The sequence below is a fragment of the Aethalodelphis obliquidens genome, unplaced genomic scaffold (assembly GCF_003676395.1).
Source record: "Aethalodelphis obliquidens isolate GAN/ISIS:26980383/991018 unplaced genomic scaffold, ASM367639v1 scaffold9, whole genome shotgun sequence".
Lineage (NCBI taxonomy): Eukaryota > Metazoa > Chordata > Mammalia > Artiodactyla > Delphinidae > Aethalodelphis > Aethalodelphis obliquidens.
The window spans coordinates 46,434,560-46,453,497 of record NW_020837953.1 but is presented as its reverse complement, the minus strand read 5'-3'; the positions used below and the strand labels follow the sequence as shown (position 1 = coordinate 46,453,497).

General features: G+C 39.6%; 1 protein-coding gene and 1 long non-coding RNA gene across 2 annotated transcripts in view; both read right to left on the bottom strand.

Annotated features, from left to right (window-relative positions):
- Positions 1-18,938, bottom strand: part of RERE (arginine-glutamic acid dipeptide repeats) — a 435,053-nt gene that overhangs the window by 185,908 nt on the left and 230,207 nt on the right.
- On the bottom strand, positions 3,765-14,434 carry LOC113622240 (uncharacterized). The gene is made up of 3 exons (XR_003433461.1): positions 12,943-14,434; positions 5,222-5,293; positions 3,765-4,672 (listed from the first exon to the last, which is right to left on the bottom strand). It is a non-coding gene; the product is annotated as an uncharacterized LOC113622240 (long non-coding RNA).

Sequence of the window (18,938 nt, the reverse complement as noted above, 5' to 3'; positions counted from 1 at the left end):
CCACAAACTCCTCTTTGATTGCAGATTATGTGTTTCCTAGAAGACTACTTGGCAGCAAGCTGCTGACAAAGTATGGATGGCAGCCCTCCCTACACACAGCCTTATTAGCATTTCTATTGCTGCACTGCACACACTGGCATTATAAATCACACACACTCAGTGTCATGCACAGTAATCGAACAGTTACCTAACAACTAAGGGTATTACAAATGCACTGAACTAATATTTGAATATATGCTCTAATAATTAAATTCCATTACGGTTTTTACCGTTAAGCCTAAGGCAGCAACACAGAAATCGAGTGCCATCCACAACGCCCTCACATTTGCCATGAAATGTCACTTATATAGTTCACATCCAATTACTGAACACAACCAGCCAGAGCATCTATCACTTACATTAAAACAAGCAGAACCAGGCAGTAGGGTTGTCGGTAGCCATCACGTGGCTTAAATGGATTTCTCACCTTTCAAATATCAAGGGGTCCTCTTTCCCAGAACATCTCACTAAGGGGTTTGGCCTTTTAACAAAGAGAGCTACCCAAGTTGAAAGAAACATTCAAAAGGCAGGACATGTTGCAAAGCCCAGCTCAGAGCTGGAGACATCTGCCCCTTGTATTAAAATACAAAATAGTAAAAGATCCTTTATTGGAAAAGTAAATATACATAAAAAGGAAGCTTTTGTCAAGGCTACTAACAAAGAAGCAGAGTCATATTAATACCTACGGAGTCCTTGTTTTTGGCAGTGTCCAACTGAAATTAGGGAGCCGTCCTGGACGGAAGATCTATTAATCTCCTAGTTTTTAAGAACAGAGAAACCTTCCCTGGAGTCCTTACTTGGAGCCCAAATCTAAAGCAGTTACCAAGCTCAAGGCTGTGCTCATCTGTGTTGCTGTCTGTTATTCACGCACAGTCACCAGGATTAGTGCAAACTAAATTTCACAGATTCACAGAAAGACACATTAGAGCTCTCCACCAATCACCAATGATGACCTTTAAAACAAGGATCCCGATTACTCCCCTAATTCTGCTAAGTCCAGAAAAGCTTTTATTGTCAAAAGAAAACATTAATAGCTGACTCTTAGCAATTACCACATAATACAGTCACCACTTTACCTATTAACAATATTACCATATTCTATAATTTGAGGGAGGCAATCGCTATAGAGGGAAATGCAGGAAATCATTTTCTAGCTCTACCAATGTTATGTCAGGTAGGCTAACAAGAGAAAGTGTCAGAGTTCTAATTGGCAGTAAATAATTATTGAGACATAAAATGAAACAATGCCCAAGAAAATTTAACATGATCATACAAAAGAGGAGATAGTGGGATCAACTGCCTGGGGAATTTACAGAGGCTACTGCCTCTTTGCATTTATGGAGAAATCAATACCTGGTAACTACACCTCAAATCAGGCTCTAGAACGATGGATCTTAACCTTTGCTAGGCCTTTTGTCTCTCAAGGAAATGCGCATGCCGTGCAAACAACTGCAGAAAATGTCTGAACGTTCACAGGCTCCCAGTTTAAGAACCACTACACTTAGCACCACACTGTAACATTTGTTTTTGTACTGTCTGTATCCCCACCCTGCAAATACACATATATGACGTGACTACCCCAAGCAACAAAACATTAAGTTGCCCTAAAGAGATAACTTACAATACAAAACGTGAAAACCTTCACCTGGCCCTCACGCAGTGAATAACAGGACACTCCTATGTACCAACTAAAGCCAGCTCCTCACCCTTCCACCCATTTGTTATAATACCTGAATAGGGAGGAAAAGCCTTCTGATGTTATCCTATCAATATGAGGTCCTAACCCTCTAAGCAAATCATCCTAAGGGTAGATTACCCCTAGGTAGTCCACTAACAAATGCTGGCTCTAACAAAGCTAGTTTTAAATAAAACAGTAACTAAAAATAAATGATAGTTTCTAAACAGCAGTACTGTTAGGTTTTCCAATTTTGTGCATTATGTGTAAATTTCTCAGTCTATGATATCACAAACTGAGATTTAGCTATTATGTAACAGAGGCAGAGGAATAAGGATTACTGTCTTGTATTAAAGCAGAAAACACCATGAATGTCTTCCTTGTCCCCTCTCCCTCAAGTGTCATAAACGGAGTCTAGTATATTTTTTAGTTGATAAAGCCATGATGTTACAGCATGTAGTTTATGCTTCGACATCTCTTTATATCACACAGATATGAAATAGCTAGAATTAGGTAAGAAAGGTGAAACACATTTAAAGAAGAATGTACCAAAGAATCATATCTTTATGAAGGTTCATAAAAATTACATTCAAAGCTCATCAAAACTGAAGCTTCTTACATAGCAGAAATCCATTGTCTCTTAAAAATCTGGCCACATTTATCCTGCATTTTTCCTGAGGAAGGCAAGATACAGAACAGTTCCTAACTCACAGCATTTCGAAAAAAACAGACACTGCCGTGACATTTTCTTGTAAATATATTTGAATGAACTCTTAAGAAAAATCTTTCCGTGATTTTTCCCACAAAGCAGTCCACAAAAATGTATGCTACATAAAGCATGAACTCAGAGCTTGCCATAAAAATAAAGTCTTCCCAATTAACTCTGGGAAAAACATAATATTATCTAGGTATAATATTCCCCTTCTTAGAAAAAGGACATATTCATAAAGTGGACTACGTGATAAATACATAAAAATTTAAGAATAAACTGCTCTTCATGCACAACTGAATTTTTATATAAAAAAATCAATAAAGTAGCTAGTATACGAAAAATAAGGCATAGAGGAATTCAAACTAGGTTGTACCTGCAGGAGCCAGCATCTTCCAGAGGCTGACTATAACAAAACAAGATAGAAGAGGCGAAAACTAACCAAATATAAATAGCAAAATGGAAGGACACTTCAAAAATTAACAAGATGATGTGAAGTAATTCGGCAAGATCTTCTCTTTGAAATTCATCATCCTAGCACGGGATGCTCTATAAACAGCCCCTTACAGAGGATAACGGTAGGCAAACTACTAGGAGCAGGTGTTCGATATTTTAAACATCTAGAAAAAAAATTCATGAATAATAACCAAGGTGACAAAAAATTCACAGCATAACCAGACAGCCTTTAGTTATATTTACCACGTAACTTGGGCCATTTGCTTTGGAATTCACCTCATGCAATACAGTGAAACCGGCTTGATACTGGTGAACAAAGCCAAATGTGAAACCTCTGATTTAAGTCTGACTCTCACGTATCGTATAATAAAATTAAAATGCAATGCCAATAAAATTTGGATTAAATCCAAAAACTGCAGTTTTATGAAACAGCATTTGTAACATTTACACTTACCAAACTGTATAAAATGTTTTATAATCTGCACTCAATTTTAAAAAGTGAAATATAATTTCCATACAGCAAAATGCAGAGACCTTAGGTACACTGTTCAATTAGGGTTTTCTTAATAAATTTTTTTAAAATTTTTTCTTTTGAGGGGGCTGCATTGGGTCTTCATTGCAGTGCATGGGCTTCTCATTGCAGTGGCTTCTCTTGTTGTGAAGCACGGGCTCTAGGCACACAGGCTTCAGTAGTTGCAGCACGCGGACTCAGCAGTTGCAGCATGCGGGCCCCTAGAGCGCACGGGCTTCAGTAGTTGTGGCTCGCAGGCTCAGTAGTTGTGGCTCACAGGCCCCAGAGTGCAGGCTCAGTAGTGGTGGCACACGGGCTTAGCTGCTCCGAGGCATGTGGGATCTTCCCCGAGTAGGGATCGAACCCATGTCCCCAGCATTGGCAGGCATATTCTTAACCACTGTGCCACCAAGGAAGTCCCTCAATTGGTTTTTATGAAGATGAACATAGATCCCCTTATAACCCAAGTCCAAAACAGTTCTACTCTTCCAGAAGGTTCTCTCAAGCACATTCCCACTCAATCTCTACCCTACCTGTAGAAGCAACCACTAATCTGATTTCTATTATAGAGACCAGGATAGATCTATATATTTAAATTTTAAGAAACTGTCAAAGCTGTTTAAGTGGTTGTACTGTTTTCATTCCCACCAACAAAGCTGGAGAGTTCCTTGCCAGAGAGGCAACCTTGATAATCAGTTACCAGCCTTTTCCATTTAGCCATTCTAGTGGCTGTATAGTGGTATTTACTGTAGTTTTGACTTACATTTTCCTGATGACTAACGATATTGAGCACTTTTTCATGGGCTTATCCTCCAGTCATATATCCTCTTTCTTAAAGTGTCTCTATATTCGAGTCATTTTTAAAAACTGAGTTGCCTTATTATTAAGTTGTAGCAGTTCTGTTTGACGTTTTTCATGTATCCTGGATTCAATTCCTTTCTCAGATTTGTGTTGTAAACATTTTCTCACTGTCTGAGGCTTCCCCTATGAATATTAACAATGTCTCTTGATGAATTCCCTTTTTTTTTTCTTTTATGGTTAATACCTTCCATCTCCTCTTTAAGAAATCTTTGCCTCCATCAAGGTTGTCAAGATACATAATTTTTACCTTATATTTAAGTCAATGATCCATCTCAAATTGACTCTTACGTATGGTGTGAGTTAGGGTTTTGTCTTTTGTTTTTGCCCTATGGATATTCAACTGTCCCAGCCTATTTGTTGAAAAGACTTTCCTCTTCCCGTTGAAAATAGCTTGATAGTATATGTGTAGATTCATTTAAATCTGCATTCAAGAAATAAAAGTTACACCTTAGCCCTTGAGATCACTGGCATCTTAATCTCACTTTGTATGCTATCACCAATATTGGAAAGCATCATTTCCTCTTATTAACATACTTTATATTTACATAAAATCAATAGTAATGTTGATTGATGGTTATACTTTTTGAGGTTTTCCTGTTTGAATTATGCAACTATATTTTATAAATGTATACTTATTTAATATGTATGCATACAGACTGCACTGTTGTGACACTTGTAATGTCTAATGTTTATGTTTGTGAAATGTAAAAAATCTCAGCTATAATTGTGTGCTGATATATTACCTCAGATAAATGTATAATCCAGAAATAATCATACAAAACATCTCCTCAAATCTGCAACTCCAGTCACTAAACCAGTTGCTCCTTTTGCTCAAAATAAAATTTTTCTGGAAAGTTAATATGTTTTAAGTCACCTTGTAAGGGATAAACCAATAAGGAAAAACGCAAAGCTCTAACACATACATTTGGGGTGGGGGGATGGAAGCGGGAGGGGAACAGCATCCTCTCACCATCATTGGTGAGATTTCACAGGTCGATCTGAGCATCTATTTACGAAGACAGGACTTCAAGCTTCTCCTGGACTAGAAAAAATTTTAGAAGAAAACTGAGCATCTATGCCTCTGACATGGCCTAGACCACTAGGGGGAAACTCCATGGGGTTAGGGGACCAAACTCAGCTGGTAATTGATAAACTGTTCCTTCTTTCTTGTCTTCTGTACCTGTCCCTCCCCTCAGGGCTTATACAGAAACGGTGGCAGCCATGACAAACAGCAGGTCACACTGAGAACTCACGTGTTTGTGATCCTAGGCTTAGTAGAAAACCATTTCAATAAAAACTAAGACACCAGGAATTCTAGGAGGATGGCAGCATAGTTTACCGATCTTCCTGACTCACCACCATAAAAACAGATCAACTAGAGAGTCAAACCAAACTCCCACTGACAACAAAACAGAATGCAGAAACAAGGTATCTTCACAAATCCGCGAATGTAAGCAGGTGGGGGGCACAGACCACCAGCAACCGAAAGGCCTGTGCTTGTCAGCATCTGTAGGGGAGAAAACTGAAGGAACGCTGTACCTCTCACACGGAAGATCAGGAGGATCTCAAAGTCGTTACTGAGCATGGAGGTGGGCCAATGTGCTAACAGCAGCTTGCCACTGCGGGGGTTTTGTCCATGGGGATGCAAGTTAGTACAGGGGGACCAGAAAAGGCTAAGTAGTCTAACCACAGTGAACTCTAAAAACTCACCACAGCTCCCTTCCAGGAGAATGCCCCATAACAAAGGAGAAACTACAGGGAATGGAGCACAGACCGAGCAGAACAGGAACAAGACAGTAAAGGAAAAAGAAGGTTCAAATGAAAGTGAACGAAGGGAACAGAGTCAGGAACTCACAAAATGCAAGCACCATATTTTTAACATCACATAACAACGGAAGAGGGGGCTCCGTGAAGTTACAAGAAACTACTCTGAACCACACACACCTCCTTCTAAAAGTTCAAGAAAATCAAATGTGCATAAAAATAAGCAAAAGTACTGAGGTTAAACCTCATACAATGCTACTAATGGGGAGGGGGAAGGAATAAGGAGCAGGATAGCATCTCTACAAGGAAAGCACAGCAAAAAAAAAAAAAAAAACACCTGCGTGCACACACACACACAACCAAAACTGTAATGCACTGTTTCAAAACAAGCTAAAAGACATTATTAAATAAATGATACAAGACATTAGAAAGCAATACATATCAGACACAGGAAAACTCAGACGTGAAATGTCAGACAAAAATTATTTTAGAAATGAAGACTAAACCAGAAGGAATACAAGAGTGAATAAACACAGCTAGCAATGCCTTATGAGAAAGAGAAGGTGAAAAGAAGAAAATTTTAAAGTCAAAAAGAAATAAAAAACAAAACGGATTCAGGAGAAAGTGACAAATATTAAAGATAGACAAGGATATCTTGTCTTGATACAGACAGCAGAAGCTCCTGGAAAAGAAAACCAAATCTAAGGATAAGAACAAACACTAAAATCTAAGGGTAAGAACAAACACTGTAATTCAAGAACATTTTCCTGAAATGAAAAGCTTTGAAACTTCACACTTCAAGAGCACACGATATACTTAAGCACACTAATCCAGAAGATCCTGATTAAGACACATTCTTTCTACTAAAATTACTGAACTTTAAAGGAAAAAAAAATTTCTTCAGGCATCTAGGAAAAAACAATATGTGAATTATAAAACAAAGATAATTAGAGTTTCAACAGACTTTGACAGCAGTGCTTTATGCCTGAAGAAAATGTTGTTGCATATTTAAGGCACTCAAGGAAAGAAAACATGTTATGGTGACCATAGTTAGTAATACTGTACTGCGCATCTGAAAGTTGCTGAGAGAGACCTTAGAAGTTCTCATCACAAGGGAAAAAGAATTCTGTAACTCTGTGCGGTGATAGCTGTTAACAAGACTTACTGTGGTGATCACTTCACAGTATATTCAAATACCGAACCATTATGCTGAGAGTAATATGATGTTGTATATCAATTATACCTCAATTTTTACAAGTAAGAAAGAAAGAAAAGAAAACATTAGCCAGCAAAATCTGACCTGCAAGTGTAAGGGCACAAACAACCTGTTATAAGCATTCAAGAAGTCGGGGACTATAGTTCCTCCAGACAACTAAGATGACTAGAGAGACATCTATATAAGCACTAGCGGTAAAGATAAAATATAGAGTTACTTGGAGAACTAAGACTAAATAAGGGTTAAAGAGAAGAGACTATAGTATGTACTAGTTATGAAATCTGAAAATGTAGACATAGTATCAATACTATCATTTAAAACATGGGGGAAGCATAGGGAGAGCACAAACTAAACTTTTTTTTAAATACTCTTCAGTAATCATAACTGGTGAGCATGGGATTAATACTGTTACTCTGAGACAGCTGTTTGGGTAAGGTGAGATAAAGAAAATAATGACAGGATATTCTAACTTTGTCACTCCTGTGTGCCTGAGAATCAGGAATCTCTGTGTGGAAGATACAGATGGAATACAGATGAGGTACAAACTCTATAATTCTGAATTTGAATTAGAAATATCAGTATGCAGCAATGAAGACCCAATGCAGCCAAAATTAAATAAATAAAATAAATTTAAAGTCTATGCAGTTTAAAAAAAAAGAAATATCAGTATGATTGATAAAGTATCACTATAATAGATAATGTTTCCCAGCTCTGTCCACTGAAATTTTAGAAATTTTCATGTAATTTATAAAAATCCAAAGATCTAGACATAATGACCAACCCAGTAGAAATGAGTCCCAAACAGCCCAGAATGTGCTCTTGAAATATCATTTCTCACTAAAAGAAACCATGGAGTCTAGAAGAAATGGTGATTCCAGGTCTGGTGTGGAAATGCACAAGATGGGGATGGAGCAGCTAGACATACAGATAGCAAGGACATTAGACCACTAGGGTCATATCAACGACTTAGAAGCCAACTTGGAGAGGCTCCCAGTAGCCAACGATGGAACAATCTGGGCTTCAATGAGGATTAAGAATTGCAATTATTTGAAACCCATCAATATCTTTAAGGGTACCCAACGCATTATTTGAAAAGTGGGTAAAAAGAAAGAATCAAGCTTTTATCCTGTCTTTCCTAAATAAACGGTACAACTGGATAGGCAAATCATTGATGACAGGAAGCACTGCCATATGAAATTATTCTAGCTAATAAATGAAAATGAAATGGTAGAATTAGAATCTCATAATTCTGCAACACTCAAGGAATTAATGGATACAGGTAGTAAAATCCAAAAGAGAAAGGAGAAAAAACAAACAAACAAACAACAACAAAAAAACCAGACATGACATGCCTCTGGTAAAAATTTACTACACCATTTGTAATCTTGCCCAAATGGGTCAGACTCAAGTCTGAACAAGCCTCTGGATCCAGCTATTAATGTGCAGGAAATGCAGTAGACAGAGGCACATGTTTACTGCACTAGCAATCAACAACATCTAGATTGTGGGAGATACTTCAGGTCAAGTGGCTTGGCTTTTTCAAAATAAATAAAGGGATGAATGAAGGGCGCAGGGGCGGGGGGGGGGGGGGGGGGGGGGAGGGAGAACTACAGATTATAAGATTATAGGCAAAACTAACGTGTAGTGTCCAGAGATCCACGCTTGGGAGATAAAACTATAAAGGAACATGAAGAAATCACTACTTTTAAAAGTCAGGGTAGTGGTTAATTTTGTAAGGAAGGAGGGGACTGTCATTGCAGAGGAACTGGGAGATGGCTGGCAAAGTCCTATTTCTTCACCTGGGAGGTAGTTACACATTACAATTCATTAAACTATACACATGCTTTGTGTGGTTGTTTGTATTTGTGATTTACAGTAAGGAGATTTTTTTTTTTTTTTAAAGAAACCACTAACAGACCTCACCTGCCTTCTGCCTAAGAAAAGGCATCAGCTAAAAGCTCTGGTAACCAAATGAGGAAACTCAGGAAAAGGGGAGCACACCTGAAAGGACAAGTCTCATCATGATAAAGTAAATGAACTTCATTTCTCAGGCAGATTTCAGCTGGAGACCAGATGCTGCAGATGCACTATGGGCAACAGATAAAAGATGTATTCTACCAATGTTCACAAATTTATACATTTCTTAATTATGTGGTTTCTAGTTAAAATACAAAATAGCAACCAAACCAAAAGAACTAAATTAGAAAATGTATGTAAGGAAATAGAGACAAGATATAAGAAAGCAGCTGGAATTGTCACAGGAATCTACCAAAGGAATGAATAGCTGCTGAGCGCGTTAACAGACAACAGATTGATCAGAATCACATCCCTGGAGTAAGAATACAGGCCAGGAAACTAAAATTTAAGAACAATTTTGAAATATAAACGAGTAAAACAAAACTCAGCATTAAATTATTTTCTCATACTCATAACAAATGCCACAGCTTCTGATGGAACAAATCCCTTTTCCAGTGTTTGGGTCTCATAAACCTAAGGATTCCTTACCACCTTCTCTCAGACACCCAACAGCTAGTTAATGAGCAGGAAATCCTGGCCATCCTGTCACCCATGTTCTCCTAATAAGTTCTATCTCTAACCCTAATTTTCTTAAAGCGTAATTCTGATCACGTACTCAACTGGTAAAAAACATCCATGGTTCCCCAACAACTAATCCAGTTTCTCAGCGTGACTTTCAAAGGCAGGCATATCTTTACGGCTCTATCTCTGACCGCTCTCTTGACCAAACCAAGCTAGACTCCCAACATTCAACAAAAATATTTTGCCTCTATCTTGTGTCCTTAAAAAGCTTTTCTGTTTTCCAGTCAAAATCCTTCCAACCCAGGGCTTCCCTGGTGGCGCAGTGGTTAAGAACCCGTCTGCCAATGCAGGGGACATGGGCTCGAGCCCTGGTCCGGGAAGATCTCACATGCCACGGAGCAACTAAGCCCGCGCACCACAACTACTGAGCCTGAGCTCTAGAGCCCGAGAGCCACAAGTACTGAGCCTGCGTGCCACAACTACTGAGCCTGTGCTCTAGAGCCCGTGCTCCGCAACAAGAGAAGCCACCACGATGAGAAGCCCATGCACCACAACGAAGAGTAGCCCCTGCTCGCTGCAACTAGAGAAAGCCTGCGCACAGCAACGAAGACCCAATGCAGCCAAAAATAAATAAATAAATACATAAATTTATAAAAGATCCTTCCAACCCTTCGAAGCTCAGCTCAAAAGCTGGGGTACCCTTGCCAAGTCCTACCCGTGGAAAGCACTCTCGCACTTCTCCGAGCCCCACTCTCTGCAAGTGTGTGGTGGTCCCTCTCTATTCCTCTTGAACCACTTGAGCGCAGAGGCCATACTTTATTCATATTTTTACATTCAACAAATATTTATTAAGCTCCTACTATGTGCCAGAAACTGTATGGCCCTGGGTCTATAGCAATAAACAAATAGGCAAGCATCTCCCTCCCTCCCCCAACCACTTGGAGCTGACCATTCTTGAGGGAGAGACTAATTCATATCTTTTTCCTCCTACACAATGGACTTCCTATTATATACACAGTAATCATTTAATGAATGTTGGCTGAACTGTACAGAAACATTTAAGAGAAGAAAGTAACATACTGGGGTAATTTAAAATAAGTCATTAAAAATCCTCATTTCACTTGAGGAAAAAGAAGACCATCCAACCTCCAAATCTGACATATTCCAGTACTTCTCCTTTTCAGAAACATCTGCCTCTTTAAAATTTCACCAGAAGTCCTTGTAAGGTACCTGAGCTAGAGAAGTCCCCAGACCCATCCTTCCTATGCCCTCCTCTAAGGGCAGTTGCCCTTTCCAGTCCCTTTAGGTGGCCATGCTTTGTTTTACGTGACTCTGGCCTAGAGCCTACAGCTGACTGCATGAGGTGCGACACCTGATCCAGAAAAATCCCATCCCTGAGCAACCAGCACATGTGGTCCAGGGCAAAAAGATAATCTGTGCCAGGTTCCCTCAGCAACATGAAATGGCAACTAAGCAACATCAGTTAAAGTAGAGCTCAAGATGCACAGATGCTCTAAGGTAGAGATGGACCTTTTATTTCTCTTTTCCAAACAAAACCTCTATAAATTGAAATCCAAATCGTCCTTCAAGAAGAAACAGGGGCCCAGAGCTTCTCTCATGGAGCCTCCCTTTGACCATCTTCCCTGGTAACCACCAAATGCACCACCTCAGAACGCAGCTTAAGAAACCACAGCCCAGGTAAAAACCAAATCGCGTTGGCTAAATTGCAAAATATTCATTAACATTTTCATTCGTTCACTCATTCATTCCGTGACTATGTGCTGAATGCCTGAGTGCTAGATCCTGTAACAGTCACAGAATAAGACAAATGAGGTTTTCGTCCTCAAAGAGCTTTTGTTCCACTGGGGAAGGGAAAACAAGCCAACTATTGAGGAAATTCTAGTGTTCTACTGGGGAAAGGGAAAAAAATACAGTCATACCTTGTTTCACTGCACTTCTCTTTGCTGTACTTCGCAGATAATTGCATTTTGTTTTTACAGATTAAGGCTGTGATAACCCGGCATCAAGCAAGCCCAGCGGTGCCATCTTTCCAACAGCATTTGCTCACTTCATGTCTCAGCGTCACATTTTGGTAATTCTTGCAATATTTCAGACCTTTTCATTATTATTATATTTGTTATGGTGATCTGTGATCTTTTATATTACTACTGCAAAAAGATTATGACTCCCTGAAGGCTCAAGTGATGGTTAGCATTTTTTAACAATAAAGTATTTTTTAATTAAAGTATGTATTTTTTTAGACATAATGCTATTGCACACTTATTAGACGATAGTATATTGTAAACATAACTTTTATATGCACTGGGAAACCAAAAGATTGGTGTGACTCTACTGTGATATTGCTTTATTGCAGTGATCTGGAAACAAACCCACAGCATCACCAAGGTCTGCCTGTAAATCAACAAGGTAATCTAGGGTGATGATCAGTGTCATAAAAACAAGAAAGATATTAAGACTGGGCAACATCTTAGAGAATGACTAAGTAGGAAAGAGGCTGAAGCCATGGATAAGGTAGTCAGAAAAATCGTCTGGAGTAGGCAACACTTGAGCTGAGACCTGAAAGATGAAGAGCCAGTAACTCAAAGACAGAGAACAAATCCATCAAATCAATAAACAGCCTACGATCCACCAAGAACAGTACTAGGGACCACAGAGAATATCAGGAATGTTTAAAACACAGTTCGTTCCCTCAAGTTTCATATCCATTCAGGGAGGTAAATTAACTCACGAAACAAGTTTCATGAAACTGTACAGAATGAAGCAAAAAGCCAGAGGAGCCCTGAAGACAGCGGGAAAGGTGAACTGCTTTGAAGCCTGCAGGTGAGTCACTGTAAGGCCAAGCTAGTCGATTTGGAATTCTGATTCTGCTGCTGATGCAAAAAGTACATAAGCCATGCCTTTAAGCTTTCCAAAGTAGAAGCTGAAAACTTTCTCATCTTAATTAGTTCACACTTAGAAGGAAATATGAAGGCAATGCTTCCAGGCAGCAGGGTAAACACACTGTTAATTTGCTAGTCTGGAAAACCTAGTCCTCAAATTGCATTTCCTCCACTTAACTAAGTAACTAAGGTTCCTTGACTTCCCGCACCTGCAGTCTCCTCAGCCATGCTAATTCACAGTTGCTGCTTCCCTCCCACTGACCACATGCTCACCCAGAATCCTCCAGCAGTTTCTTTTTCTGGAACAGCTGAAGAACTGCTGAGTAGAAAGAGTTGCCAACCAATTAGTCTCCAAACCATCCCGACTCAACTGTATTGTTCTGTCAGTGTCCGGAGCAACTGAAAGTTATTCAGCTGTTTCAGATGTCAGGAACTGAGCAGAGTTTCCCAAATGTTTGTTCACTATAAAGGAGAAAACCAGTTGGGCCTCTTCCAACCGAGACTCTGAAGAGAGGGCTGCAAGAGTCCCGTGGTGCTGCCATCAGATCCACTACATCTTGTCCCAACTTCCACAGGGCCACAAGAAAGTAAAGATCAAGCCACCTGCGCCAGCAGGCAGTTAAGGCAAGTTTTTCTCTGTGAATAGCTTGGTGGTGTGAAGAGGCTTTTCTGGGATAAAACAAGAGGAAAAGGTACATATGCTTCAAATGGAATGGTCCCAAAAAAAACAGATGGTCTTAAAAGCAAGAAAAGCCCCGACCCTCCCGGCAGCCACTGACCATCTGCGACCAAGTAAGTTTTCCCACTGACAATGAACAGCAAACCACCATCAGCACTATCTTCACTGATTAAAGGAAAAACAAAAATGCCAACTAGTACCTCTGGATGAAAAGCCAAGCACAATCATCTATTTTCAATGCAAAACTGTCTATACAAGTCAATTAACGGACCTTGCCTATCACCATCCCACATCCAAATCCAGCCACTGTAACTAAAAAGTATCCATATGATGAGAACTACTCTAAACCAACCATTAGTGGTAAGAGTTTCCCCACCTAGAACCCACTTTCTTCTCCCTTCCACCACACCTATCTGTAAAAGCCAAACCCAAATTCATCAGTTCGTTAGGACACCTCCTCTTGAACCTTACCGATGGACAGGTTCCATCATTTTGAGCCTTCTCAGCAATGCACACACACCACGGCAAATACACTGCTTTTTAGCTACTTTAAAGACATTTACTTATGCCCTGCACCTCTCACAAACATTTGCAGGTAAGAACTCTGATTTTCTCTTAAAGATGCAGCTATCGTTCTTTTTTAAATCTCTTCCTCATGCTTAGTATCAAATGCTACAAAATAAGAGGGTTTAATACACAAGGGCTTAATTCACTGGAAGGAAACACAGACTTTTATAATAGGAAAAAATATTGCAATGCCAATGTAAAGTATTACACTCATAGTGAAGATATTTTACCATACTTCCTCTTCTCAATGAAAGAGGACAATGAAATTAAAACTGGAAAACACAAACAAAATTCAGCTAAATAACAAGCCACTTCATTCTAATAAACTTGTCTTTTAAAACCCTCCCTACAGCTTCCACCCTGTATGCATTTGCATTTACAAACACACATACTGGTATACACTACAACATACAAAAGAGGACCATGCCAATTCCAAACCAATAAAAAGGTACCTTTTAAAAGTCATCTTTGTAGGGCTTCCCTGGTGGCGCAGTGGTTGAGAGTCCGCCTGCCGATGCAGGGGACACGGGTTTGTGCCCCGGTCCGGGAAGATCCCACATGCCGCACAGCGGCTGGGCCCGTGAGCCATGACCGCTGAGCCTGTGCATCCGGAGCCTGTGCTCCGCAGCGGGGGAGGCCACAGCAGTGAGAGGCCCGCGTACCGCCAAAAAAAAAAAAAAAAAAAAAAAAAAAAAGTCATCTTTGTAAAGAGTCCTACTTCTACATCTTACCCTAGGAGAATCAAACAATGATATTTGCAAGAAGATAATTCATGTTGGTTTAAGACGAACTGTAACTAAACATAACTGAATTCACAAATTTAGTTCTAAGTTATGAAAATATAAGGAAATTTAAAATCTGTTGAAAATGTTCTTTTCTACAAATGACAACCATATAATCTCTTACATCATTATACTCTGCTTTTAGCATTCTCAATATGTTTTTCCATCTGAGATATGCAGTAAGTCTCCTAATGCCAGAAATGGCTGCAGTGCCTTGGGTCATTACTACTCAGGAACTGGGTGCATTTGTGGATCTGATTCTGTGCTGAACTGTACTACAGTTTCAGACACGTCCAACCATGGCAGAGATTGCTGGCTGCCTAACTCAACCTCCACTCCCCCCACTTTCCTTAATAATAGAACCCCTATACTACTGGACAGCCAAAACCAACTCCCACCTCCCCTGAAGATCTACATAAACTGAAGTTGTTAGGCAGGGGTACTAGGAAAGCTCTGGAATGGGCCCTCCTCTTTCAGCTGCCTGGCTAGAGTGGAGAACCAGTTTCCCCCAATCCACTGCAGAGTAATACTTTTATAAAAAACACAAATAAAATGGTGTGGCAATGTCAAATGGTTATAAAAGTTTCTAAACGGTTACTTTCTGTACTCAATACGTGGTGGCCTAGTAACAGACAGTTCAGTCCATGGACTACGATTCAGATAACACTGGCCTAGAACATTAATCTGACCACTGTAGCTGCAATGGCCATCTGTGACCATGAGGAACCCCTGAGAATGGAAACCATGCACTAACGACAATGGTGCAGACTGTAGGAAACTAGATACCTGACGATCATGGTCACTCTCTCAACTCTGGATGGCACACCTTGGAAAACACCTTGTTTTATAGGAGAATACAGACTTTTTACTACTGTGATTTGGGTTTTTATTATATACAGCCAATCGACATAACAGACACTCCTACATGTGCAGACCACTGCAAAATTTCCAAAGTGCTATATTACCTCTTTTTACTCTCACATGAGAATAACCCCACTGTGAAGTAAGCAAGACAAAGTATTATCTCGATTTGACAGACAGATGGAAACTAACATTCTAAAACATGAAATAGCTTGCCTGAAGTAACACCTAGGAAGCACTGACAGCAGAACTGAAAACAGAAGCCAGCTGCCTGCTCTTTCCATAAGAGCAATCTACCTCTCAGTGAAGTGAAATCACTTAATCATGATCACAAGCAAAATAAAATAAATGAGCAGGGGTGTGTACTTGCAACAAATTACATAAAGTGTGTATGCTGCTGGGTAGTAAGATACAACAAAAACACCATGGTCAACTAGTGAGGACAAAAACCAGATTTAACGGCTGTGGTGTCCTACTTCATTTGTAACAAAGCATGTGTGAAAAGGAGCTGGAGGGGCAGAAATCACAATTTTATAATAATTTAGCCAGAAATGCAGCAACTGAACTAAGAGCAAATAATACATAGCACATTAGTTTAGGTTATGACATAAACCTTCAAACCCTGGTCTCAAATAAAATTTGAAACCCTAATATTCTATCTGGATATGAACAGAATCTGTCAATAAGTAATAATGTTTCTTAAAAACAGTTTGCATAATTATTGAAGGACAGTAATAACAATACTGAACTTTAATATAAACCAGACTTCTGAGATCCACTGTCAATCAAATGAGTTTCCGTACTCTTCCTTCCATGGTGAAGAAAGGCTGGCACAGAGCCATCCCCCTCACTTCCCAGGATGCCTTGTGAGCAAAGGCGTATTAAAAAGCATATTTAAAACCTGAAGGGCTTCCCTGGTGACACAGTGGTTAAGAATCCAACTGCCAACGCAGGGGACACGGGTTTGGGCCCTGGTCCAGGAGGATCCCACGTGCCGCGGAACAGCTGGGCCTGTGAGCCACAACTACTGAGCCTGCGCCCTAGAGCCCGTGAGCCACAATTGCTGAGGACTACACGCCTAGAGCCCGTGCTCCGCAACGGGAGAGGCCACCACAGTGAGAAGCCCGTGCACCACAACGAAGACCCAACGCAGCCAAAAATAATTAATTTAATTAACTTTTTTTAAAATTCTAAATAAAAAATAAATAAAAGCTGATGGTTAGGATCAGACATGCCATCTGTGACTGTGGACTAATTTTTATCTGGGTAAGTTTTCTTTGCCTACGTGGCTATCAAACGTTTTATTTCATCAGCAACAAACACTAAAGTATTTGCCCATATCAATATTTATCTGTTAAATACTAAATCAAACAGAAGCTATACTTTTCAGTACACAGAGATAAAAAGGTTCTTCTGCTGTCTTAAATATTTTGTTGCAATATTTTTAATTTTAAAAACAAAAAGAAGACCCACAAGAAAAATTAGGACATGAATTTCAATGTATTTTATTATGCACATTTACCCTTTCAAAATTTCTCTACAGATATAAGCTAATTACCAAAGAAAAAAACAAGCTGAGAAAAACATTTAATTGCTCTTGGTATGTAAACATCTTATAAAAATCCTCCAGGACCATTAGTGAGAATGAGTTCTTTCAAGGAATACCTATCTATCAGTGCACTATACAAAAACTATTAAGGTCAGGATGGGGGCGGGGGAGGGAGTTACGGAGAGAGATTAATAAAATATTCACCCCCTCAAAATAACACAGGAAAGAAAACAGGAACTGCCCACTAACTCTGCAAACCACAAGCCCCTTGCAGAATCATGAAGCTACAGTGAAGTAGGAGAGAAAGCTTTGGAGGGACTCCTTCAGAAGAAAAATCCTCAAGAGTTTATACTAGCTCAGGGGTCAGCAAACTACCGGCCCACAGGCTATTTCCCAGCCCACCTATTTCTGTAAACAAAGTTTTACCAGAACACAGCAACGCTGTCACATACTGTCTGTGACCAACATGAGTAGCAGCCACAGAGAAGACAAAACTGAAAACATTTCCTATCTAGCGTTTTACAGAAAAAGCTTGCACCCTATCAGCTACCTGAGCGATAACACAAAATAAGATGCGCTTCTCTGGGAACTGATAGGAACGAGCCTCTTTTTCATAAACACCTTTGTGTATATATACGTAGTTTTAGTTCATGAGATGTAAAAGTTGCCTACAAAAAAGCTGACCCAAGCACAAAATGTCTCCAACCAGTATCCCAGACACAAAATAGCCTGTAACTTAGAAATCCAGTGAACTGCACTGTATTTTATCTCCCTTATAGAGAAAACCCAATATGAGTAAGAAAACAAATTTCTCTAATGAATTAACCTTCCGAGATTTATGATTTGGTGTGATGTATCTTTGGAAACGATGATGACACAGAGTATGTGACAGTGCTTAAGTACCTCCCCCACCAAAGACCTGGAGAAATTTCAAGTTCAGTACCCCCAGAGGTCAAAAGCATTATTAAACTCCACAGATACCCAGGGCATGCGCCAGCAGAAAGAGAAAGTTAACCAAGTTTCACCTCTCACTGCTTCCATGGCAAGTTTAAACAGCAAGCGCTAATCATTTAATTTGTACTGATGCTAATTTTTCAAAGCAAGTTCATGAATTTTCAAAGAAGTTCATGTTGCTTCTTGTTAAACCGGATCTCTAAAATGATAACCCAAACAATAAGCCAATGAGCAGAAAAAAATACATAGAACTCGAAAACTGGGTAGAATAATAACCAGTGTGTTAAATTCCATGACTAAAAGATTTAGATACAAAGGCATTTTTCCCTGCAATCTCACTGTTACAAGGTTACTGTCAGAGGAAAGGAGTAAGGCCTGCAGCACAGAGTTTCTCAGTCAGATTCACAGCAGAGCTATGTATCAAAGGACACAGTCAGGAGACCTGATCAGGACAATAGTCAGGTCTGTAAAGCAAGGGAGTTTCACTGTAATTTTGTAAATAAACACTTCAGTGGATTTTTTTTTTTAATGATCAATCCTGTTTTGTTTTGTTTTTAATGATCAATCCTGTTGATAGTTTTCTAGTCCATCTTCTGAAAGAACCCATTCCTCTGGCTCAACTCACTGCCTGATATTCAGCAATCACTGTTAGGATAATTACATTTCCTCAAGAAACAGCAGAAAGGCATCATTTCATACAAGCAAGAAATAAGACCAGAGGCTGTCTAGGTTTCAGCCCTTCTGCCTTTCTCCCCAAAATATAAAAGGGCAATGTGTCTCTTTCTTCCAGAGAAAGCGATATGCTCAGAACAATTCCAATTGCACTCAAGATAGCTTAATAAAACAAGCTGAGGGCTTCCCTGGTGGCGCAGTGGTT